Consider the following 25,925-nt stretch of genomic DNA (forward strand, 5'->3'; position numbering starts at 1 on the left):
GTATTTATTGAATGTTGGAATATTATAGAATACAGAAGAGCAAAAGCAATTTGATACGGACATGTGGGGAAGGGGGGGATAATGAAGGATAGCAGCAGAAGAGTGGGGTGTGGAAAAAGAGGATTCCCTCACTATTCCTTAAATATCTAGATGTTTATCTGCAACATGTGAGCAATGTAAAAATCGGGACATCTGGTCACCCTAATAACAGCAGTCTAACTGCATCAGCGTCTTTGGTAACTGAACATTATGGATGCTTATGGGTGAGAATTTAAGACTTTTTTAAGCAGAAAATGTCACTTCATTTAAACTGAAACTGTTGGTAAGAAAGGATGAGTCTCACCAAATCTCCCACTCTTTTTATTCATTTATTTTTAAAAACAGTCCCAATTTTGTCAGACTCATTTTGACATTTTCAAAATGAAACTTTGTTTTATGGTTCAAGTGACTTTTGTTTCTAAATTTTAGTTAGCTTATACTAAAAGGTTAAAAATCAGCAGGTCAAAATCAAGACAATTTAGGAATTATTGATTGGTCTGATTGACAAAATTTTTGAATCATCAGTTCACTAAAATTTGAGACGGTCTCAAATCAGGATAAAAAAAAATCAGAGGGAAAAACCCCACAAACTCTCATAAAACAGGAAAACAATTTTCTGCCCAACTTTGCTTTTAAAGTGGTGTTAGAAAATAGAGGTAAGTGTGATGTGGTTTAGTACAGTCAGACGTGAAAATAAAGTGGCTTTATAGAGATTGTGTTTAAAGTAACTATACACAGGGTAGACCACATTGAGATGGGAATCATAGTACCCATGGCTCTGCCCAAATTTGCTGTGTGACCTTGTCCAAGTCATTTAACTTCGCTGCACCTCAGTTTCCCTGCCTGTAGGAGGAAGATAACCAATTTCCAAAGAATACAGGGTGGTTTAATTCATCACTCTTACTAAAGCACTGCAAGATTGTCGGAAAGATTATTGTTATTCATGGGTTGGCTGTTAGCAGCACGGAGCAAACCCAGGACCTCTGGTTCTAAAAGCAGGAGCCTCTCCTGCCTGAGCTAAGAGTCAGTAGTGTTAGCTCAGAGCTAGTAACTAACTGATTAGTCTCCCTGTGTGGCCCAGCAATTAGAGCAGGACAGAGAGCCACATGCTATAAGAGTGGTTACATTATAAAACTATATTAACCCCTTAGGCGTATGTTGTCAACACAATGCATGCAGAGCTACACAATTCCCCCAACATCCAGCTGAGACTACGTCGCTCGGGCTGCAATAGTAATGGCCTCATCCTGGACTCTTTGCACATACAGAACTCCCACTGACTTGGGGAAGGGTCAGTCTCTCAATGTTGTATTGCTTCAACTGAGATCAGTAATGGCACTCAAGCTGGAGCCCCTGAATTTTAAGAGAAGGGGCTGCCAGCAGAACATTCTTAAGGGCCCACACCTTTGGCATTTACTTCCACAAATTGGCCTGAAATAGCTGAATGTTGACTCTCAAGCATGCTACAAAGTCCATCTATTGGCATGGGCTTTGAGAGTAGGAGAAGGGTTGCAAGGATTAGTGATTAGAGGGAAGGTGAAGTGGTTTTATACATTTAAGATATGGTTGTTAAATAAAGTAGGGGAGAAAATAATCAGACACTAAAGGTATCTTTAATCTAACGAAGACAGACAACACAAGAACCAATGGCTGGAAGCTGAAGGTAAATTCAAATTAGAAATGAGGCACTAGTTTTAACAGCGAGAGGTTGAGTAACAATTGGAACAAATCTTCAAGGGAAGTGATGAATTCTCCATTTCTTGATATCTTCAGATCAAGACCAGATATCTTTCTAAAATATATTCTTTAGTCAAACACAAGTTATTGGGCTCAGTGCTGGAGTAACAGTGAAATTTAATGGCCTCAGACATACAGGAGGAGGTCAGACTAGATGTAGGGGTCCCTACTGATCTTCAAATTTATGAAAAGTATCAATTTCACAGAGTGAAGTGAGACTCCTGATTGATGTACATGTTTTCTTTACTAAATGTTTTGAATTTCAGGTAAAGGACCATAGAGAACAGGTGAGGCACTTTGGAATATTATTAAAAAAAAAAAAAAGTATAGAGGACCCAATGAGAAGCCCAAAGGAGACAATTATTGTAGGACTTCTCACTTCTAGGAAGGCTTCATGGACACAATGAAGCCTTCAGAGGGATACATAACACGTCTATAAAATAAACCATGTCAAATTTAAACTCCCATAAAAGCACAATAAAGTGTCTCTGGCTGAAAGTGGTAAAGAGGGAAACATGCTAAAGGTACATGTTCCTTTCTTTAATGTGTCACCAGGCATGGTGTTCCTCCTGACAATGTTAATGCCATAGATGTCCTGTTTTCGATGCAATTTCCAAGATCCAGATTCTCTTGCCTTTATTCAGTGAATAGTGCTTCACTCCACAAATAATCCCATTGAAAAATCAATCTGATTTTTTACAGAATAAGGTACTATTCTATTTGAATAAGGGTGATGGAGTCTGCCCAAATATTTAAAATCCATAGCTACTACAGATTAGATTGATATAGAAACACACACCATACTTTGGGGAAGTCAGGATCCAGAGCGGGATTTCTTTATTCTGTTCTAATTTTTGTATCACTTCCATCACTGGGCTGTCTGTGTCAGCCTCATCTCTACTCTAGATCTAGCTAGAAATCATATGGGCTTGTGGGTGCTTGGATTTTATATGTACTGTATTTATGCCAAGCAGCATATCTATTTAACAAAGCTATTTTAAAGTTGCCTCCCTCCTTAATTAAGCTGGTTAAGAGATACATGTATCTATTAGGCATGCTTTATGATCCATCTCAACACTGCAGTTTAGAAAGAAATGTCTCACATTTAAAAAAATATGCAAACAAAGTTACTGTGTAGTTAGTTCATCTCAGTTCACAGAACACAAATTCGATAGTGAAAAGTGATTTGGGAGTCATTTCATTTGCTATTCAGTTTTACACAATGTGGCAGCATGAAATAAAGAACACACGCGAAAGCCCTTTTTTGGTTCTTGTTTCAATTAAATCCAAATGGGATTGCAGTGTGAGCTGACCCAAGCAATAGCAAAATAGTTGTGCCAAATTCAGCACCAAAGTCAGCTGCACGATGCTGGTTTCCCTTTACATATTGATCATACCATCCTGCCAGCTGAGATTCTGAAAAGAAAGGAATATTAAAATGAAAAAGAGGGAGAGCCATTGCCACAGTATACAGTGCGGGGTGGCGTGTATTTTTCTACTAACGTGACAGACACTTAAAATGAAAGAAGTTAATTCACTGCTACAATAAACCAGTGGCCAAGCCTCCCTTACCCTTATTTTATTTCTAGCAACTGTAATAAAATGGCTGTTGGAGCTCTCTCTCTCTCTCTCTCTCTCTCTCTCTCTCTCTCTCTCACACACACACACACACACACACACACTTTTTTCCCTTTTGCTTCACAGTCAAATGAAGTCTTAGGTATAGGAGAGTAAAATAACAGATATTAAACCATTGTTATTACACTGATTCTTCAAGCAACAGGGGCAGAGTTTTAATATAATAACAGTGTTGATGACAGTATTCTGCTTTAAAAAAAAAAAAAGCTTGGAGCCACTTAAACAGTTGCTTTTTCAGTCTTAGTGCTTGGGGTGGGAGGAGGGGGAAGAGAGTCAGCAAATGATGAGAAGCAAAACCCAGTTCTGGCAAAGCCTAAGTCATTCAGTATATGGTAATGATGATGAGTCTGTGCTAATTATTTGAATATGGCCATAAAACCTGGAAGGCTAACAGACTAATTCATAAATATAACATGTACTTATGCACAATATATGGTTTTACTATTGTTCCTCCAGCCTTGCGCAGAGACACAGACACTGCCAAAAGAAAGATTAAAGGCCAGCACAGAGACAGGGATGCACAGGCTGACCCTGTGCATTACTGAGCATCCACAACTCTCAAAGTCAACAGGTGATACAGCTGCTCAGTACCTTTCAGGCTCAGGTACTGAAGATGAACCAGCACCAGATAATATACCTTAGGCTTCTATCAACTCCTTGCGGATTCCTCTATGCAGTTGCTAATGAAAAGCCACAGGGACTGCCAGTAGCAGCACAGCTCAAACAAACTGAGAGGGGGATACCAGAGCATCATGGAAAAAGGGTACTCAGCCTGCAAACAGCTCCTGCCTCTTCAGATCTAAGAAGAGAAGGACCTCATTTGCACTTATCTCCAGTATCTTTCTTCCCTCTAAAATTCACACCCCACCCACATATTCCCCCTCACTTGTAGGAGTGCTTTATTGGCAATCCCACAGGGTCAGCCTATCATATTCATCGTGGCCTTCTAGCCCCATGCCATGTATTAACCAGAGTGTTCCCGCTAACTGAGTAAGCCCAGCACATTCAGCTACTAGGCCAAATCTTGCTCCCCTCATTCATGCATGTGTTCCCCTTAATCCCATCAGCCAGTCATGCAGGATTTGGCCCATTCTCAGCAGCCCTCTTCAGTTAATCCTTCTGAAGAACTTGTCACCTCAGATATTTGTGTCAATGAAGTTATTGATTTCATATCTTTACCACTTTTCCTACAGTATTTTGGGTCATGAGGTCACATGACCCCACCTCATCCAATAGCTAGCTGGTCAATAGTTTAAGAAACCTCAGTATTGACTGCTGGGCAAATGATCGTGCAAAGAAAATGACCAAACATCCATCAATTGGATTGTGTTTGGCAACACAAGGATGTTTGCAGTGAACCCATACAGATAATTGGGTCAGTCTACTACAGATACATGTGTCATCAGCTTTAACGCAATTGATTCCTTTAAAAGTGAAATGAAGATGCAATTAGAACAGTCTTTGGTCCTTAGCCAAAACCCTTTGAAGTCAAGACTCCCATCAGTTGCAATGGGCTTTAAATCAGGCCCTTTGTGTGTACGAACAACAGCCCTTCAGTCAGTCTCCCAAAATAAATCAAATAAGTGCAAAGACTTCTTTTGTCAATTATTTAAGTGCAACCAAGTTGCCAAAATGATTTAAACATGTCAGTTTCAGGGTGCGGCTATTAGAAGTGAAATATTTCTGAGTGCCCAGAAGGCAGCTGGACATGTCACATTAACATGAAGTCAGGGCCACTGCCCCAAACTGCGCACAATCTAAATTCAAAAAGGCACAAGAGTGGGTCAGAAGCAGATTGCAAAGGAGGAAGGGGAACTAATTACTGTAACATGTGGTTACGCAGTAAAACACATACATGTCTTGGAGTTTGCATGGAATGCTTGTAACATGCAATCATGTATTAAAGACTGAATTATAATGCATACGCCCAAAGGGGCAGAATGAAGGCTGAACTTGCCAAGAACAGTTTCACTATTTCCACCTTCAGTGGTATTAATTTTAAGGGACTGGGGCTCCCTCACCTCTCATGCAGACCGGTTCTAAATCTGATACTCCAAAAAACAGAAGGGACCATTAATTGAGAGATGATTGGAGCCATTTATTATTACTATTATTATTTATTAATTATTATTAATTATTATTGTTGTTCTTTAGACCCTGTAGATGTTCATGGCGCTTTGCAGACATTGGAAAGAGGAAGTCTTTACGATCAGGAATTTACAATCAGATTTTAAAACAGTGCAGTGACACAAAGGAGAAGACATTGAATTATAGTGTGGAATGTGGTACAGAAGTGTTTTTGTCTGAAAGTTTGCTTAGTGTTTTGAGGATGAGGATCTACAGAATTCTTTGGTGTTATTTTACAATAATTATAGTTTACCTGGATTGGCTGAAGACGTTCCAAGTTTATACACATGATTTTTACACAGCCTGTGACTAGATAACACCTTGATCAATACGATTACAGCTTTCATCCATGCCTTGTGATATTTCCCAATCAAACTTCATCAACAGCAGATAAGGCTTCAAACTCAGGAGTTTTGGTTTCCATCCCTAGGTCTAGCAGAGACTTCCTGAGTAACCTCAGGGAAGACACTTCACCTGTCTGTGCATTCGTTTCAACACCTGTAAAATAGGGGTGGTAATATTTATGTCATAGGGCTGTTGTGAAGATTAAGCCTCTGTCTACGTAGCGTCACTGTAGAGTGCCCATTAACTGTATCTAATGTTTGAAAAGCACTTTTGAGGGATCTGGGCCAATGTATTTAGGCTTCTATCTTTCATCTATTTTGATTGATCTGGATCTTTGTGATCATCAGACAGAACTCACAATAGGAGTAAAAAGTAGTAGCATGCAGTGATAAAAGCAGAGGGCTAAATGATACCTTTATTGAAAGCCATCCTCCCTAAAGAGATCAAGTATTGATTCAGCAAGAAAATAACCGAAGCTTGCACAATGACTGCAGACTCCTGCACTACACCAGGTGATTTTTTAAATTTGATTTGTATTCTAGAAGTACCTAGAGTAGAAACCCCAGCAGACACTGGAGCCCCAGTGAGAGAGGCACTATAAAGTTACAGTCTAGGTCGGCAAAATAGAACAATGGGGAAACAAGGGCACAAAGAAGAGATTGGCTTATAGTCACGCAGCATGTCAGCAGCAGAATCAAGATTAGAACCCAGGTCTACTGGTTCCCAGTCCTGTGCACTCTCCACTGAGCGTATACAGCTGCTCTGCTTCGCAGTAGAGTCTGGTGTTTGAGCCCTGGAAACACTAAATGACAGGGTCTATGTGGGAACTGAGTTCTCTTCTACAATACTGTTACTTTCCTCAGAGGCATCGCTGCCCTTTTCTAACTTCAGTCATACTCACAGCAGAGGAGATCGAAGGCCCTTCCTAACCCAGGGCCAAATCATGCTCCCCTTACTCATGCTAGAGTGAAAGTGCAGCAAGCAGCCCTCAGTGTGAACTGCGTGCTTGTGGTCAAGTCTTGAGGGCCTGGCTCGGTCCCTAAAGCTAATGGGAGCTTTGGCTGAATAAGAACTAAATTAAAACTGAGCCTAGAGTTCCAGATTTGCCCAGAGATCTGTCTGATACAGGATATTTTCTTCAAAGAGAAATAAAACTCAGCACAGTTACAGGTGGGTTTAAGGTATCACAGAATCATAAGACTGGAAGGGACCTCGAGAGGTCACCTAGTCCAGTCCCCTGCACTCATGGCAGGACTAAAGTATTATCTAGGTCATGTTTTGTTTTGCTCTTATTTTTATAGTTGCAATTAAGATGGTGGTTGTGACTCTCAGAGCAGTTTGGGATCTCGACATCAATACTGAGCCATTGCTTTATTACAAAGAGTAATAAATAATAATCCTCTAAGAACTCATTTCTCTTACAGCCAGGAACTGATGGAACAAAATTGGGGTCCTTGTTATTTTCATCAATCACTAGGTCTTCCCACTCCTGTATACCACTAACCTGTATGTAACTAGTTTTCCACAGCTATGAAATCAAAGGCATTTAATAGTAAAATCCCTCCATGCTAACATCTTCCATCCTATTACACCTCTCTAGAAGAGAGGTCCTTTGATGTCTCTGAAAAGACCAAGATTTTCATCCACACAGGAACACCATCTAAAAAATGGTATTTGAACTAAATAATTATATTGTTCATTAAGGGCCATGCCCATTTCTGCACTACTTTCTCTCTGTCTCTTTCTCTCACACACACACGCGTTCCGGTAACTTCAATGGGAATTCAGTACAAAGACTTGTCATTTCCACACAGCTTTTAGCATCTCATTTTCCTAGCTTAGGAGCCCTTCCCCTCTAGAGTAGTCTCAGCAGCGGAAGCATGTCAAGTCGCCCAATAGGTTTCCCTGGAAATACATGCTAGGATGCACTTTGTGGACTTATTGCAGCAATCACTCTGCTTGAGAGATGCCCTGAAGATTGCTATTTAAATTATTCTGAATTTAAACAACTGTTTCCAACAGAAGTCATAAGAAACTGAAGTTTCATATGAGTAAGCGTGGCCCAAAACCCAGGGTCCAGATGAGAATTCCCAGCTTGATTTTACAGCTAATATAAAATTAGTCTCAACACCCCAGAGAGTTTGGATCTGAATTTCAGACCCGCAAATTAAGAAGTGTTGGGGCTTTGGTGTGACCCATTATAAAGCTCATAGACCCGATTCCCCATCATAAATGAGTGCACAGGCTGAAAAACATCAATGCTAGGTCAGTAAAAGTATGGTTGTAAAATGCTACAGTTCTGATTTTGTAGCATGTGACTCACTTTGCCCAACTGTAAATGGCTATAGAAGAAGACAGTGGGACAAAAAGGCCCAGATCCACAAAGGGACTTCAGTGTTGCCATGCTGAGCCAAGAAAAATCACGGGAACAACATTGTGATCCACAAAGACCTGAGCTAGACACCTCGGCTCCCTATACAGTGAATGGGGAGAGATAGGCACCTTAGAACATGAGCCACAAAAGCCAGCACATTCGCTGGGGAGCTGCCTAAGCTAGCCAATGAGAGATGCTGACAACAGGGTTGTGTTCTAAGCCCTGCCCTTCTCACAAATACAGGCACCCGAGTCCCAGCTGCAGGGGAGGTGCGGATCTCTGCTTAGCACTCCATGAATGGGAACCCTTCTCAGGTGGCTTAGGTACCTAAACTGTTTCTTGCAGGAACTAGTTAGGTACCTGCCTCTTCCCACACAAAAGGGCCAAAGGAGGAAGAGAAGGTGCCCACCTTATAACTTTTAGCCCAGTGGCTAGAGTACGGACTTAGGAAACCCAGGTTCAATTCCCCCCTCTGCTGGAGGGGGAAAAGAGGACCTGTAAGGAGGGGCTTGCCCACAAAGTGGGAGGGGCTTGCCCACAAAGTGCCCCAACCATCCAAGGAAAATGGATGATCCTTGTTGTGCGTTCAGAAGAAGCACAAGAACATTCTGCAAGGGGCAAGAGAACAGCCACAGAGTGCGCTGCCTTCCCACAGCCAAGGCATGAGATGTCACTCGGAGATTGGATAAGCTTTGGAAGTTGACAGATGAGGATCCACTGGTGATTGTTCATATAACTAATGACACTTTGAGGGAAATCTTGCACATAATAGATCACTGCAGGGAAAGTCAGAAGTGTGCTGAAGAGGAATACCCAAGTGATCTTCTCTGAGGTCCTTCCTTTCCTGCGAGTAAAAGGCAAAAGATTCTGAAAGTGAACCACTAATTTGGTAAATGGTGGAGGGTTTTGGTTTGTAGAACATAGGTTCACCTTTTATGGCAAAAGGAAGATGTACAGTCTAGCTGGCCTCCACCTCAGCAGAAATGGGGACCGTTCTCCTCAGGGACAGGCTGGCTAGAGTAGTCACAAGGATGTTAAACTAATAGCAAAACAGGAGGATGAAGAAAGGGAAGATAGGAGCACTCATTTAGCACAGCATCAAGATGATGAGAACAAAGTGACCAAGTAACCAAAAAGCACTTGGAAAAGAAACTCTTGAATTGCTGACACAGCAATACTAGGAGCCTAGATAACAAGAGGAACTGGAATTACATCTGATGAAGTGAGCCGTAGCTCACGAAAGCTTATGCTCAAATAAATTTGTTAGTCTCTAAGGTGCCACAGGTACTCTTTCTTTTTTCATTTTAGAGCATAAATTCAATCTAGTTAGTATTATTGAAACTTGGTGGGATGAGTCCTGTGACTGGCAGGTTAAAAAAAAATCACCAATGATCAGAACCTATTTAGGAAGGATCAAATGGGCAAAAGGGGAAGAGGGGGTGGCAGTCTGTCAAAAATGGTATTACCGGTTTCCAAGTCACTGATAACTCAGGAGAAAATGATCTTGAATGCTTATGGATCAATGTTTTAACAGATAAAGCACAAGATGGGGATTGGTTGGTGTCTGCTACAGACTGCCATGTCACAGTAGGGGAGAGGAGGGCTGGCTCCTTACACACCTCTCTAATGTGTAGGAAAAAAGTTGCATGGTCATGGGGGACTTACAGCATGAGACCTCCAGCAGGGCACTCAAATTCCAGTCCTAAAACATTTAGAATTTTTAAAAATTCTAGATGAAGTTTCCTAACTCAACAGTTGTTGCAACCAACATGGGGGAATTCTAGATTAGATCTTGTCCTGATAAATTAAGAGGAACTGATCAAAGAACTAAAAGTTAATGGTAGCCTTGGTACGAGCAATCCCCACATCTATAATGTGCAAGCAAAATAAAGTGCAGACCAGGAATGTGTATACTTGGTGCTTCAATTAGGCCAATTTCACAAAGCTATTGTTATGAGACAAAGCACCTTGGAGGAAGACTTTAATCAGAAAAAAATGTGAATGATAGTTAGTAAAGTGCTCTTAAACAATTCCCAGATACCCAAAAAGTCACAGTCAAGGCAGAAAGCAGTAATGATTTAGAGGAAGAAATGAAGGCAGCTATGAAACATTTTGGGGCTCACCCAAACCAATAAGGGGGGTCTGTCACTTCCTGCCTTGTAACTTTGGGTATCTTAATGCTATGCTGCTGTGGCTCAGTGCTCAGACACCAGTAGCCAGCTTACAGGCTTCCATCTACCTAGTTACTTCTTGATCTCAACAATCCCTTCTGGTCTCAAGTCCATCCCTCCCTCCTCCCCAAGTTCTTAACTACTAGACACTGACTGTTCCCCTCTGGTTCGTCACCACCACAGGCATGAAACCTGCCTTTGATGAGGAATTCACTTTAGTACACACTCTACACAGATTGCACAACATTGGCCTGTGTCATAAATATAAAGGGAAGGGTAACCACCTTTCTGTATACAGTGCTATAAAATCCCGCCTGGCCAGAGGCAACATCCTGTTACCTGTAAAGGGTTAAGAAGCTCAGCTAACCTGGCTGGCACCTGACCCAAAGGACCAATAAGGGGACAAGATAGTTTCAAATCTTGGGAGGTGGGAAGGCTTTCGCTAGTGCTCTTTGTTTACGTGGTTGTTCTCTCTTGGGACTGAGAGAGGCCAGACAGAAATCCATCTTCTCCAACCCATCCTAATCCAAGTCTCCAATACTGCAACCAGTATAGGTAAGCCAGGCAAGGCGGATTAGTTTATCTTTTGTTTTATGTGAATTTTCCCTGTGTTAAGAGGGAGGTTTATTCCTGTTTTCTGTAACTTCAAGGTTTTGCCCCAAGGGGGATCCTCTGTGTTTTGAATCTGAATACCCTGTAAAGTATTTTCCATCCTGATTTTACAGAGATGATTTTTACCTTTTTTTTTTTTTTTTTTTTTAAATAAAACCCTTCTTTTAAGAACCTGACTGATTTTTCCATTGTTCCAAGATCCAGGGGTCTGGGTCTTTGATGATTTTGTAACCAATTGGTTAGGATATTATTCTCAAGCCTCCCCAGGAAAGGGTGTGTAGGGCTTGGACGGATATTTTGGGGGAAGACGTCTCCAAGTGGTCTCTTTCCCTGTTCTTTGTTTAAAATGCTTGGTGGTGGCAGCATATTGTTCAAGGACAAGGCAACGTTTGTACCTTGGGGAAGTTTTTAACCTAAGCTGGTAAGAATAAGCTTAGGGGGTCTTTCATGCGGGTCCCCACATCTGTACCCTAGAGTTCAGAGTGGGGAAGGAACCCTGACAGCCTGAGGGTTGAGGTAAAAAATTAACAAAAAGATTAATAGAAAAATCAAATTCAAAAATGAAATAGAAAAGAAAAGCAAATAAGTTACACAGAAAACAAAGATGCAATCTCAGGCTTTACACTTCTATATTAGCCAAATTCCCTTTTCTAATACGAGTTACCTATCACCTCTGAATAGTTTCCCAGCATGCCCTCTGTACTAGAGGAGATCCAGTGCTTCATGAACCGCATCCTACTTAGATGAAGGACATCAAGAAACTGAGGCCTAGCATTTCAAATATCTTCTCTTTCAACAGGGCTTGCTGGGTTTTTTCCATGTTTTCTCAAACTATGGTAATTCATGGTTATGCGGGGCCGGGAGAAGGGGTCCAGACTGTAGTTCTCTTTTCATTTTCAAGTTGTTTCAATGTTTTCCCATTAACTTTGGCTGACAATGCTAGGTGCTTGGTGCCAGTTTCATGTGAACATCTGGCCTGAGATGTATGCTCCCTGCCTGATCACCTCACAGCAGTGTGGTGAGGCAATGCTGTAGTTTCACCAACGTTACTATTTCATTCACACACACCCTATATAACATGGTCCTAATGTCCAAGTTCAGGACATTACAAGCTTTCATAAAAGACATTACTTGACATTTTTATACACAGTAATATTGTCTATAACCAGATTATTCAATTGCTTATTTTGCTATCCTCCCCTTGGGGTGTCTGGACCCTGATTCTCTGTCACAAGCTATCAAAAAAAAATAATAATATGTAGCAAATGGAAGAAAGGGGAAGCTGATAGTAGTCACTATAAATTCAAAGTTAGGAATTGTAGAAGATTGATAATGTAAGCAAAGGGACATAAGGAGAAGTGTCCATCCAGGAAAGCTGAGGACAATAAGGAGTTTTTAAAGTATATTGAAGGGGAAGGAATCCTGACAATAGTGTTGGTCTATTACTAAGTGAAAATGGTAGAATTAACTTTAATAATGAAGAAAAGGCAGGAGTGTTCAAAATAAATATTTCCTTTCTATATTTGGAGAAAATGGATGATGTAGTCATATCATAACATAACATCCTCCTGAGATACTAGTCAAATGGACAGACAGCAACTACTAAAGTTAGAAATTTTTAAATCAGTAGGTCTAGATAGTTTGTACCCAAGAGTTTTAAGAGCTGGATGAGAAGCTCACTACACCATTGATGTTTATTTTCAATGAGTCTTGGAGTACTGGGGAAGCTTTCTTCCATTCTTCTGAAACTAACATTGTGCCAAGATTTACATGGTCTAAACAGGATGACGTGGGTAATTATAGGCCTATCAGTCTGACATTGATCCTGGGCAAGATAATGGAACAGCTAATATAGGGCTTAATTAATAAAGAATTAAAAGAGGATAATATAATTAATGTCAATCAACATGGTTTATAGAGCTTGTCTAAATTAATATATTTTTTTAAAAAATGAGATTACAAGTTTGGTTGATAAAGAACATAAGAACGGCCATACTGGGTCAGACCAAAGGTCCATCTAGCCCAGTATCCTGTCTACCGATAGTGGCCAATGCCAGGTGCCCCAGAGGGAACGAACAGAAAATCATCAAGTGATCCATTCCCTGTCACCCACTCCCAGCTTCTGGCAAACAGAGGTTAGGGACACAATCCCTGTCTATCTTGGCAAATTGCCATTGATGGACCTATCCTTGATGAATTTATCTAGTTATAGTGTTGGTGTAATATACTTAGACTTCTGTAAGGCATTTGACTTGGTACCACACAACATTTTAATTAAAAAAACCCTAGAATGATATAAAGGTAAAATGGCACATATTAAATGGATTAAAAGTGGATTGGTAGGTCTTAAAATGTAACTGTAAATGGGGATTATTGTTGAACAAGTGTGTTTCTAATAGGGGTGCCACAGGGATCGGTCCTTGGCACTATGCTATTTAACATTTTTATCAATGGCCTGGAAGAAAAACAGTCATCCCTGATCATGTTTGTGGATAACCCAAAAATTGGGGGAAGTGGTAAATAATGGAGTGGACTGGTCACTGATTCAGAGCACAAGCAAACAATGTGTTTTAATATGGCTAAATTTAAGTGTATACCTCTAGGAGCAAAGAATGCAGGCCACAGTTCCGGGATGGTCATGGTGGATAATCAGATGACCATGAATACCCGGTGATGCTGGACACTGTGACCCAATGGGCTAATGAGATCCTTAAATGCATAAACAGGGGGACCTTGAGTAGTAGGGATGTTATTTTACCTCTATTTTTGGTGAGTGGTGCAGCTACTGCTAGAATACTGTGTCCAGTTCTGGTGTCCATATTTCATGAAGAACATTGAACAATTGGAGAGAGTTCAGAGAAGAGCCACAAGAATGCTTTAAAAAAAAGGGGGGGGGGGGGAGACAGGCTTCAGAGTGACACTCAAGGAACTCAATCTGTTTATTTTAAAGAGAATGTTAAGGGATGACTGGATTATAATCTATTAGTAACTACATGGGGAACAAATATTTAATAACAACCTCTTCAATCTGGCAGAGAAAAGTATAATAAGATCCAGTGGTTGAAAGCTGAAGCAAGACAAATTCAGACTGGAAATAAGGAGAACATTTTTAAACAATGAGAGTAATTAACCAGTGGAACAGTTTATCCAGGGTCATGGCAGATTCTCCATTACTGACCATTTTTAAATCAAGAGCAGATGTTTTTCAAAAAAAGATATGGGGAATTATTTTGGGGAAGTTCTATGGTCCTGAAGTCCTGAAATGCATTGATACATTAGAGCATGCAAGCTAGGAGGAAGGATAGGCCCATGATTAGTGAACATCAAAACAGGATAAAGCACCATGCTCATTAACAAGTCATAGGGCAGCACACCAGCTATGCCTCCAATAGGGGGTGGTGTTTTGAGAAGGAGCTGTTCCCTAAGCACAAAACACCCCAACAACCATTCAGAGATGTTGCCTATGAGGCAGGCCACCTGGCCAACCAAACCATGTTTGGGCAAACTAGATCCAGTGGAAAAATCTGATGTTCTGAGGTGCTAACTACACATGTTACTACAGGACACTCTCTGATGAACTGGATCTGTAGTGACAATAGGCCTCCCTTACTCTTAGTGGCCAGTCATATCCCACAAATTCCACATGTATGTGACAAGTAACCAACAGGAGCTGCAGTCTTCCCTAGTCCAGTGGTGGTATAGTAAACAGGACATGCACTGCCACCAGCCCATACCCAGTCTTTGGGGAAAGACAGCAATGCAGGGTATCACTCTGGAAGGATTATCCCACCTATGGTAAGCACCAATAAATGATACCAGTGAGGTTAGTATGTCTTATGCTTTACTAGAGTCAGGTCAGGACAGCTAAGCAACGAACTACAGCTGGCTAGCATGCCTATGTGCAAGCCACCAATGCACTTATGCCAACCCAGCACCTTGCTGGAGGGGTCCCTGGTTTGGTATGTTTTCACAGTTTATTTTTGTCTGTATACCTGTTAAGTGACGTGTGGAAGCCTGAGCAAACTCCTGATATCTCCATTGTATGGCTATCATTCTGGTTAAATACCCTTCACCTTTGCTGTGCAATGAATCTATTTCACCCTGCTCATGGTACATAAAGACTTCTGACTAGAGACAATTGCTCCATGTGTCCTTTCATTTCAGATACTAGCCACAGTGCATGTATTCCAAGTTCTATAGTGACTCTCAGTGTGCTGTGCCCTCTGCCACATGAAGAGTGCAAATTGCTACCTTTGGGCTTAGTTTTCTTCTGTTCGGCTGCGTGTGCAGCTTCTGGGCTGCTTTTTCTCCGGTTACTTCTAGAGTGGGAAGGCTTCCCTGACACCTACATGCTGGTGAATGTGCCTCAGTCCACGTCAGGGCTTGAAGTACTTTGCTGGCCTTCCTTCAACTTCTGCACTCCCCTTGAATCTGGAATGGAACATGGACAAGAAGCCTGGTGGCTCCGTCTTTAAAAAAATAAAAAAAGCGCACACCTTTTCCTCATCTATTTCACCTTATGTGCAGCCTGGCGTGCTTTGTAATGCACCAAGACTGTATGAGAGGGTGCACGGCCTACTTCTGTATCTGGAGGAGCAGCCCACTTGCTGGGAACTGGGCCCAGAAGCAGCATATTTAAGTTGTCTCTGAAGATGTGTGCATACTTCAACTAAACTGCTCTCTCAGTGTGACCAGTATCTTAGAATATTCCCAAATCCTGCCCTAGATACACAGGTGGTTTTCTTGTTTGCCTCCAGGAGCAGGTCATTGCACAGCACTCCTTAGCTAGATTCTGAAGTCAGGGGGTGTACACAATTGAAATTCAGGGCAGTGTTTGGCCACCAGGGATCCAGCAAGCTACAATAGAACAGCTGCTACTCTACATGCTGCACTGAGTTCCCAGGGCTGACCCACCCCTACTGCACCCCTCCCTCTCCCTAGCCCTAACACAACCACTACCTGTAGGACATAATAAGGCAGCATGTTGGAGTGAAATAAGGTCCTGGAAGCCTCTAAAGAAATGTATTCCCATAAGATACATACATAGCAGCCATTTTGTGCCTGCAGAGCAGCTGCACGCCATAGAAGAGCATGTGGCTTTTTAAGGTTGCTTCTAATAGGGGCCCAAAAATCAGGTTGTGCCTGTATATGAAAATCTATCATATGTTCCCTGAACAACAGGAACTCATGGTGAGTTCTGTAAGCAACTGGGTTGTCTCACTAACCCAGAAAGGACAAAAGCCATGGCAGAGCCTGTTTTACTCTCCCCTCAGGGCATAAGCTAGTTAAACAGAAACTTAGGCAGAAAATAGTTCCACTGCTCAGCCTAAGCTACAGTTCCCAGAACCTTTCCCTCACCTCCCCCAGTCAGTGCTCTTCCAGGTCTATTCCCTAAAACTCCTATAGGAACCTACCTGCTTACTGCAGTTCTTATGCCCCCAAACCATATTCCTTCAATCTCCCCTAATAACTAAATTACTTCCTCTGCAGCTTTCCAGCTCAGCTGAGCTCCTACTGATCTTTGTGAAGACCAAGTACTGGTAGACAATCATCCAGACCCACAGCCTCAGCTGAGAAACAGCTGATTAATCACAGGTGGTGCTAAGCCCCATCTCCCCTTAAATGGGCCAGTCACGCAGTGATGTCAACAGAAGATTGTGGAGCATACAGATTGCTAGGTTCAGTGCTTGTTCTGTGTTTATATCGTGCCTACCACAATGGGATCCTGATCTATGGCAAGGGCTCCTAGGCATTACTGCAATACAAACACATACAACAATAGCTAGCTAGCTAGCTACATGAGTACATTATAGCCACAGGCTTGGCAATCTCTTTGAAGTTCACTGTCAGTTTTAGCTGTAATACATGGCACCTTACCTTTTTAGTCATTCTAGAGCAAAGGCGAGCATGAAAATTCACAAAGAAAAACTGAACAGGTGGTATCCATGCATAGGAAACCCATATATATGTGACACCCTCTTACATACAGCATCAGATAAGGGATTCACGACTGGTGTGAAATGCACAAGGTGAAAAGGAATTGTATGTCTCACCCTGCTGGGGCAGCTTTCCTGATCACTTCCCACAGCCAAATATGCATTTGCAGTGCCGCCCTTTCTATTATAAGTAAAGAATACACCAGTCACTAACATTTACATTAGCCTTACATTTACTAGCCTTACATTTCTGTTGCCCAGTGGAGTAAAGCCCAAGTGTCAAGGGATTTTTTTCCCTCAGGAGGCTGCATAAGTGTAACTAAGGTCAAATTTGGCCTCAGCATTTTATAAAACCACAGGACGAGGCCTTTGAAGGGCAATTTTAACATCACAGATGCTGCCATAGTAGACAAGAGCAGAGATTTTAGCAGGCAGAAAAATATATACAGCACATGAAGAATCTGTCTGCCTCGTGTGGCTTTCTTCCCCTTCAGTTTGCGTTAAAGATTTGTGTCTTCTGGTGTGTTTTTCAGGATATCCAAAATTCATTGAGTCATAAGCTTAAATTTCCTGTTCAATACAACAGCATAAAAAATTAGTATTTCATAATATTCTGTGCCATCAGAACTCAGCTCCTGTGGTAATGGGTGAAGTATCATTTCCTGGAATAAAATAAAAGATGTCTTATTTATTAGTTATTTTCTATGGGTGCAACTCAATGGGCTGCAGAGACTACTCTTGGCTTATGCACCACTTTAGTCTCACTTGCACTCGATTTTGGAGTAGTTCAATATCTTTGTGCTGGTTTTCAACCCAGGAGTGAATTTACCCTGAATTAAATCTTTCGGGACACTAGCATATTTGAGAAGAATCTTTATATTTATTAATGGACATGGTTGCTCAGTGGAAAAGCCTGTCTATCTAGGTACTTATAAAGCTGCAGAAGCCATAGACATCTGTGCACTTCCCAAGTATTTCAAAAGAGAAATAAGAATAGCAATCTCTTTCTCACTCTTCCTTCCTAGCTTGATTGGTCCATAGGCTTTTGTTTGCTTTAGATGTGAGAAGTGTTCTGTATGAACCAGTTAATGAAGGAACGTTAAGCTGAAGAAATGAGTTTTGCATTTAGTTCTGAAACTGGTGACATCCAGGGTTATTTCTTTCTTGTACTATAGGGGCTTCCATAGTCTAAATCCAGTGCCTGTAAAAGTTCTGCCTTCCATCCTCATGAGCTTCCTCCTACTGGTCAACAGTTTCATTGCTGCAGTGGAATGTAGCTGTTGTGAGAGGTCAAGCTTGAGGCAGGAGAGGCAAATTATCAGGTGGCTAGAACCAGACCCCTGGAGAGTCTTGACTATCAGGACTCTGTTCAATAGGGAGTCAATGCAATGGTGTGCTTCAGGTGACCTATGTAGAAGTCAGATGGGCTGTTGCACTTTGAACTAGTTGGAGCTTTTTAGATATAATGAGTTGCAATGATAAAGGTCATGAGTATGTAGATCTTTGTGGCCAAATCTGTTTCTGATAGGATGCAGTGCAATCTTCTGGCAGATGGAAATTGGCTTTTTTGGTTTGGTTGTTTTTTTTTTTTTTTGCCTCAGTGGCTATTTGCCAATAGCATTGAGCAGACCAAAAGGATCCCAAAGCCATGGGCCAGCTGAACTATCCGAGGGCAGATCCCTTCAATTCTGGGGAATGTTAGAGAGGAGTCAAGTTCTTTGAGCACTTGCTTCTGCCCATCAGCATCACCTTAACTGTGCCTGAGTTCAGCTTTAGACAGCTGCACTTTGTTCAGGTACTGGTTTTGGCTAGACACTGAAAAAGCTGGGAGATGATGTATTAATATTCGATGCAAAGAAGATGTAGAGCTGGGTGTCATCAGCATACTGTTGCCACTTCTATCCATGTTGCCTCACCAGCTATCCCACTAACTTTGTATAGATGTGGAATAATACGGGGGAGAGTACTGAGCCTTGAGAGACTCCACCAATCAGGGCTTTAGGAATGGAGGAACAGTTACCCATAAGAACCTACCACATTCAGTTTAAGAAGAATCTGAGCGATCTCCTCCTGCAGTTTCCAGGAGACCTGATCAAGGAGTATCTTTTTATTAAAGTTGGTTTGGAAAAGTAGAGAGAGACCTATTTAGAAAGAAAATTCCCTGTCTAACCAGGAAAATTTGGTTCCTTCATTATCTTGTCTGACAGGGAAGTTGTTCAACACACCCACCTTGTTCACCCTGTAACTAATAAGGGCGGAACTAATATGATAAATAATACCCCCCTGAAATAAGGATTATAAAAAAAACACTCTTTGTATGGCTATAATTAATGTAAAATGGGTGTCATCCTGTGTGTCACACCTAGAATATTGGTTAATAACACTGAGGAAAGAGATGATTTATAATTTTTGCAGTCTGATAAAGTTAATTTGAAAAGATGGAAATAAAGACATTTCATGTGAGGGTACACACAACACATAGACATTATATATGTATAGCTATATACACACACAGACATACACACAAGTGTGTATAATTATACATACATAAACTATATACACGTGTCTGTTAGGAAATAGATGCCATTTGGTACAATCTGGGACATGCCAACAGCATTTCAAAGGCTCTTTAGGTGCCAGGGAAAATATTTAAAAAGTCTTACTTGTCAGGGATGATTTAGCAGTATCCAGAGAAAGCAGCCGACCTCCACCAGTGGCTAGAGCAGGAGTTCTCAAATTTCATTGCACTGCGACCTCCTTCTGATAACAAAAGTTACTGCACAACCCCAGGAGGGGGACCAAAGCCTGAGCCCCGCCGTCCTGGGTGAGGGGGCCAAAGCCCAGGGGCTTCAACACCAGGCAGGGAGCCTGTAATCTGAGCCCCGCCACTGAGGTCTGAAGTCCTCAGGCTTCAGCTTTGGCCCTGGATGGTGGGGTTCGGGCTTTGGGCCCAGGTCCCAGCAAGTCCAAGACAGCCCTGGTGACCCCATTAAAATGGGGTCCGGGTGCACTTTGGAGTCCTGACCCACAGTTTGAGAACTGCTGGGCTAGAGATTTCCCACCATATTCCTCCTTCCATAGGAACACTTGCAAGGCTTATTTTTTAAAATGTCAATTAACCTCTTAGTACATGTTTAATCATTTTTACATTAAAATAACTACCTGTAGGTTGTAACATCTCAGTGCAAATCAGGCCTTTGTGCAAATAAAGGGGCATCAGCATGAAAAGGAGAAGTGGAGATGTTCTTAGATGAGACCCTGAGATGAAAGCAGAGGTGTGAATACTGGGTCTGCTATATCCCTTCTCTCTCTCTCTCCCTCTCTATCTGAAGTCTGTTGTATATTTGTTCCTTCACGGCTCCTCGTCCTTAGATTAGATTTCTCCTTTCTCATTACCAACCTTAATAGACCCTTCAGACCTCATTCCAGCCCCAGATATTATCTGACCCGTATAATTAATTAATTATAGCCCAAATATTATAGATTATTAAAAATAGCATAACTAATAGTGTAATATCTCAAGCTGTCGACTTTAATAGTCAACATTGTCTTGGTCTCTCTTATCAGGCTGGGACACCCGGTGAGAATATTGATTTCTGGTAATTTTAACTATCATCTGCCATCCTGATGGGTAATTGTCAGATTTTCACCAGAGTCAGAGCTCATTTGAAATCGTTAAACCGTCGGCAGGGCTCACAGTTGATCTTAATGTTTCCTTTTTCTACCCCTTCAATATGTTTCAGCAACAGAGAAGAAAATAAATAGAGAGAGAACGAGAGAGAGAGATGCTTACGTGCAAACCATCTGATTTCTCTTTTATTTATTCCCGTTCCCCTTTTGTCCACAGTTTCTGAATCCCAGGAGGAGAGTAGGGCTGTTTTAAGGTTGGTATTTTTACCACCCCCTTTCTGTCCTGAGCTTTTTATTTTCCCTCCCCCCCCCCCAGCTTCCCACAATCATAACCCCAAAGTTAACGTTCTCCCCCCAGGCTCCCTACAGAGGAACCGATGTCAATTTCAACCCACGTGCAAATACATAAATAAATAAATAATCAACCCCACCGCCTAATTTTCTGCTGCACCTGCCCATCGGAGGCGGGGGGGGGGGAGTTGGCTTCCCTCTGCACACCCCCGCCCCCGCTCTCCCTCCTGATTATTGTCCAGGCTTAGGAAGTATTTGCAAAGGGCTCTCGGGATAGAGAGGAAGAGATAAGGACAGACAGGGACACCCAGAGAGGCTGGTTTTCTGCTCATCTTCATACCCACATGGGGTGTCCGCTGGAAAAGAAGTAATGCCACCAATAGAAACAGACAGTGCATGGCTGGGACACCCCCTCCCTTTACAGGAAAGCCACTTACGTAGTACAAAGTATGCCCGTTGCGCATGCTAGACTGAACCCTCTGGAGAGTTCAGTTTATTTCATGCAGCCCAGAAAGGTTGAGCAGGGGTTGCTGTTAGAGGAACCCACCTATTGGAGTCCGTTTGTAAAAGGATCACAACAGAAATGCCTAGCGGGGGGGGGGGGGGGCGCGCTATAAAGGAGAACACTAAAGTATTTCTAGACTTGACCAGCCCTCCACTCCCCTTCTAAAGACTCCCCAAAGAGTCACGGGCATTTTTTTCGTTGGGGGCGGGGGGGAAGAGGGTGGTGAGTTTATAACGGACTCTGAGCAAAAGGGATCAGCTTTCCCTAGGTCTATGAATAAGAGCTGCCGATGAGATCTTTCCCCGAAATAAGTAGCAACAAGCCACTTTATTCGTATTTTATATATACTCCAGGGTATAGGGAGATAAGCGCCTAGATTAACGGAGGGGGGCTGGATTTAAACAGGAATTTGCTGAACTAAATCTTGAAAGGGAGCAAGGTAAGCTGCCTTTGAACCTCTCGCTGGGTGTCATTTCGGGAGCAAAAAGCCTCGTGGCGGGAATGGATGTTTCTCTCGCCCAAGGGTTCTTAATTTGCAACAGACTAAACAAACCTCAATTCTACAGGGCCCCAGCGCAGCCGGGCTCCCCCCCCCGCCCGGCTTTTTTGAAACTCTGAGGGAATCGGTGAGAAAAAAGAGAACTGTTCTAATAGATCCTCCGAGGATTCCCCTGGAGCATTAGTTAAACTTCTAATTATGATTCATGTGTGTGATAATATTAATTTAATAATCAAGGAGCTGTGCAGGAAGCATTAACCTCAATTAAGCTCATTACTACCCTAACCTGGAATCCCCTGGGCTTTTAAATCTTCTGCTGTGAGGATCTGACATTGTATTGATAGAGGGCAAGATCTGCTTCATAATCTCTCTCTCTTTTTTAATAATCATTTTCTTTCTTGGATGGAGTTAATTAATTCTTTGGCTTTAACTGGGTTAACATTAAACATCCTCCACCACCCCTTTCCTCCAGCATTACCGCTCACTCCTGAGACCTCTCATGATTTCAGGGAAGGGGTGGAAAGACAAACAGTCTTTAAACTAATTATTGTTTATCCTGAAACAAGCGCACTGTTGTGGCTGGAGACCGATGGCCATAATAATAAATAAAATAATACTTAAAGCTACCAGCCTCGCACCCCCAAATAGTGCCAGAACAGGTAGGATAGACGCTCGCTGTGAGCTGCCAGTACAAATATGGCAGTGTAAGAAAGGTGGCAGTTTTAAACAACACTCCTCCGTCTGGAGGTGCTCTTTCTCAGCAGAGGACCCTGATTGGGAAGATTTTTTTTGGAAACCAGCCATGTTTGAAATCGAAAAGAAAATGATAGTGGTTAAAGGATGTATCGATAGATCATCTCGCTATGTGCCCGAGAAATAGGTGTCATTAGACGCTGCTTCTGATAAACGTACAATCCACACACACACACACACACACACACACACACACACACACTTCCTTGTCCTGACTCCCAGTTTCAGTCCCCCCCGTTTCCAGTTCTTCCAGGAGAGACAGACATTACAGATCTCCCTAACTGCCTAGTTCCCTTATTTCCTCTGTTCTCCCCCCTTTATTCTTCTTTCCTATTCATTCTCGTGGGTCTGTCAGTACCCGGGCTCTGGTTTACAGTAGCTGTGCGATCAGGAAATGGGGTTAAAGCACATTTCTGCAAGGCGATATTTGTCTCCCTGCGTTTGTTGTATTTGAATTAATATTCGCCGTAGGTAGGTAGGCAGCTTAGATCTTCGTTCTTAGAAAACCATGTATCGTAGTCTGAAAATATCCTAATCGTGCAGATATTTTAAAGGACGGAACAAAACTCAGTCGGTTTCCAAAGTTCCTGGAGTCACCTTGGCCTCCTTTTGTGGGCTGAAATTGAAACCCTGTCGATAAGATTCCAGAGTAGCAGCCGCACACCACTCAACAGAACCACTAACCCAGGAACTAGCCTTGCAACAAAGCCCGTTGCTAACTCTGCCCACATATCTATTCAGGGGACACCATCATAGGGCCTAATCACATCAGCCACACTATCAGAGGCTCGTTCACCTGCGCATCTACCGATGTGATATATGCCATCATGTGCCAGCAATGTACCCTGGTCAAACTGGCCTGGTCTGCCATGTACCCTGGTCAAACTGGACAGTCTCTACCTAAAAGAATAAATGGACACAAATCAGACCTCAAGAATTATAACATTCAAAAACCAGTTGGAGAACACTTCAATCTCTTTGGTCATTGGATTACAGACCTAAAAGTTGCAATTCTTCAACAAAAAAAACTTCAAAAACAGACTCCAACGAGAGACTGCTGAATTGGAATTAATTTGCAAACTGGATACAATCAATTTAGGCTTCAATAGACACTGGGAGTGGATGGGTCATTACACAAAGTAAAACTATTTCCCCTTGTTTATTTCCCCCCCCCCACACACACACACACACACCGTTCCTCAGACGTTCTTGTCAACTGGAAATGGCCCACCTTGATTATCACTACAAAAGGTTTCCCCCTCCCTCTCCTGCTGGTAATAGCTCACCTTCAGTGATCACTCTGGTTACAGTGTGTATGGTAACAACCATTGTTTCATGTTCTCTATTCATATAAATCTCCCCACTGTATTTTTCATTGAATGCCTCCGATGAAGTGAGCTGTAGCTCAGGAAAGCTTTATGCTCAAATAAATTTGTTAGTCTCTACGGTGCCACAAGTACTCCTTTTCTTTTTGTCGATAAGATGCGCGTGTTTACGGTTTAAATTAAAAGGTGGGTTTGAAAAGTCTTCCTTCAGCATGTGTTACTTTTGTGGAGGGGTAGGGGGGCGTGGAAGGACCATCCAGGCTTCCTTCTCACTCGGTGTATCTGGATTGTACAGACGGGACTTGTCTCCAACGTGATGCTCCGCGTTGCAGGGACCATGTGTTTCCATCCACGCAGGAAAGGTACTGGAAAGACTTTACCCTCAAAAAGAAAAGGAGTACTTGTGGCACCTTAGAGACTAAATGCATCCGATGAAGTGAGCTGTAGCTCACGAAAGCTTATGCTCTAATAAATTTGTTAGTCTCTAAGGTGCCACAAGTACTCCTTTTCTTTTTGCGAATACAGACTAACACGGCTGCTACTCTGAAACTTTACCCTCAGTGACCTTCCATTGCTCCCAGGGCACATTTCTGATCAATGCAAACCGATCACGAGTGCGGGGGAAGTGAGACGGATTTCTCTTGCACCGCTTCCACCCCGAATCAGATAACCCCCCCTTCCCCCCTCCCCTCCCAATCCTTTCCCCCATGGAAATCCATCAAAGTGACCTTCCCAATATAACAAGGGCTGCTAAACTGTTTTACCACCAGGATAAATGCCCTTAATTACCCTGAGATCCGCGCTGCTGGAAGGGAATGATGAATGGCCAAAAAAGAAAAGCTTCAGGTTTTGACTGGAGTTGTAGAAACCTAATTTTTTAAAAAAGATGGAATTTGTTGCTTAAAAACTCCGGTGCGGGCTGCTGAGGCCGGTGTTCGCGGCCCCCACTCCTGCCGAGTCGAACGGAGCAGAGGGCTCCAGTCCCTTCTATAGAGCTGCAAAGCACATCCAGGCAGAAGGGGGCACCGGATGTAAAGGTTTATATTTACTAAATGCAAATGTTCTGGGCTGACATAAGGAGCCGCATGTCCGTGCAGCCAGCCCCATGGCCGGACAGGCCAGCAAGGGGGCTCTGATTTTAGGCAGCTCGCTTTGCTGTTCAGTGTCTAAGGATCATCTTCCAGTTGAAAATGCAACGAGGAGCCAGGCTGCATTGTCTGAGCCTAGACAACTTAGGGGTCAGAAGGAAGGAGCAGTTTTATCTCAGCGGGGTTCGCAAGGGGCTGGACAGAGGGCCTTGCTTAGGGGCCGCTCTCGCCGGCAGAGGGCATTGAGGCGGGCGGGAGGAAGGGGACCGAGCGTCCTCTCGATCCAAAAGCTATTTGAAAATGTCCCTGGGAGCTCGATGCCTCTGCGGATCTGAGATAAGAGGAGCCTAGGGGCGTCTCTCTCCCTTCGTGGTGCTGCTAAGGACGGGGCAGGACAGACCCAGCTCACCTCTGTCGGTGACTGGGAGACTGTGGCTCTGTTGAGAGTGGCAGCCCTTTCCCCCAAAGTATTAGCCTCTCGCTCTCCCTTTAGCCAGCCTCACTCTGCCGCCAGCTGGCCTGGCCCCTGTGGCTTGCACGAGGGTGGAGGAGAAGCCCCGGAGAGTGATGGGTTCCCCCTAGCCAGCTGCTGGCACCAGACGGGTGGAGCGCGCAGCTGCAGCCAGGGATCGTCTGGTCGGGGCTGTGTCATTCGCAGGCAAAATGATACCCTCTTCCTCCCGTCCCTAAGCCCAGCAGCCAGGGCCTGGGATCCCCTAAAGGATCCCCCGCCCCTGGCACCGAGCTATTCTGCTCTGTCTCCCCGCCTCCCCAAGAGCTGGGGTGTAAACACGGTTTGAAAGGGCTCCACGCTTACCTCCCTGGTCCCTGGGCACCCGCCCGCAGTGCAAACCC

The 25,925-nt window shown here is 43.0% G+C and overlaps 1 long non-coding RNA gene across 1 annotated transcript; it reads right to left on the reverse strand.

Annotated features, from left to right (window-relative positions):
• Positions 1 to 2,016: 2,016 nt before the first annotated feature.
• Positions 2,017 to 16,528, reverse strand: LOC119855018. Its single transcript, XR_005292728.2, has 4 exons — positions 16,458 to 16,528; positions 15,295 to 15,474; positions 5,795 to 6,039; positions 2,017 to 3,192 (listed from the first exon to the last, which is right to left on the reverse strand). It is a non-coding gene; the product is annotated as an uncharacterized LOC119855018 (long non-coding RNA).
• Between the last annotated feature and the right edge of the window lie 9,397 nt (positions 16,529 to 25,925).

This window comes from Dermochelys coriacea, chromosome 4, assembly GCF_009764565.3.
Source record: "Dermochelys coriacea isolate rDerCor1 chromosome 4, rDerCor1.pri.v4, whole genome shotgun sequence".
Lineage (NCBI taxonomy): Eukaryota > Metazoa > Chordata > Testudines > Dermochelyidae > Dermochelys > Dermochelys coriacea.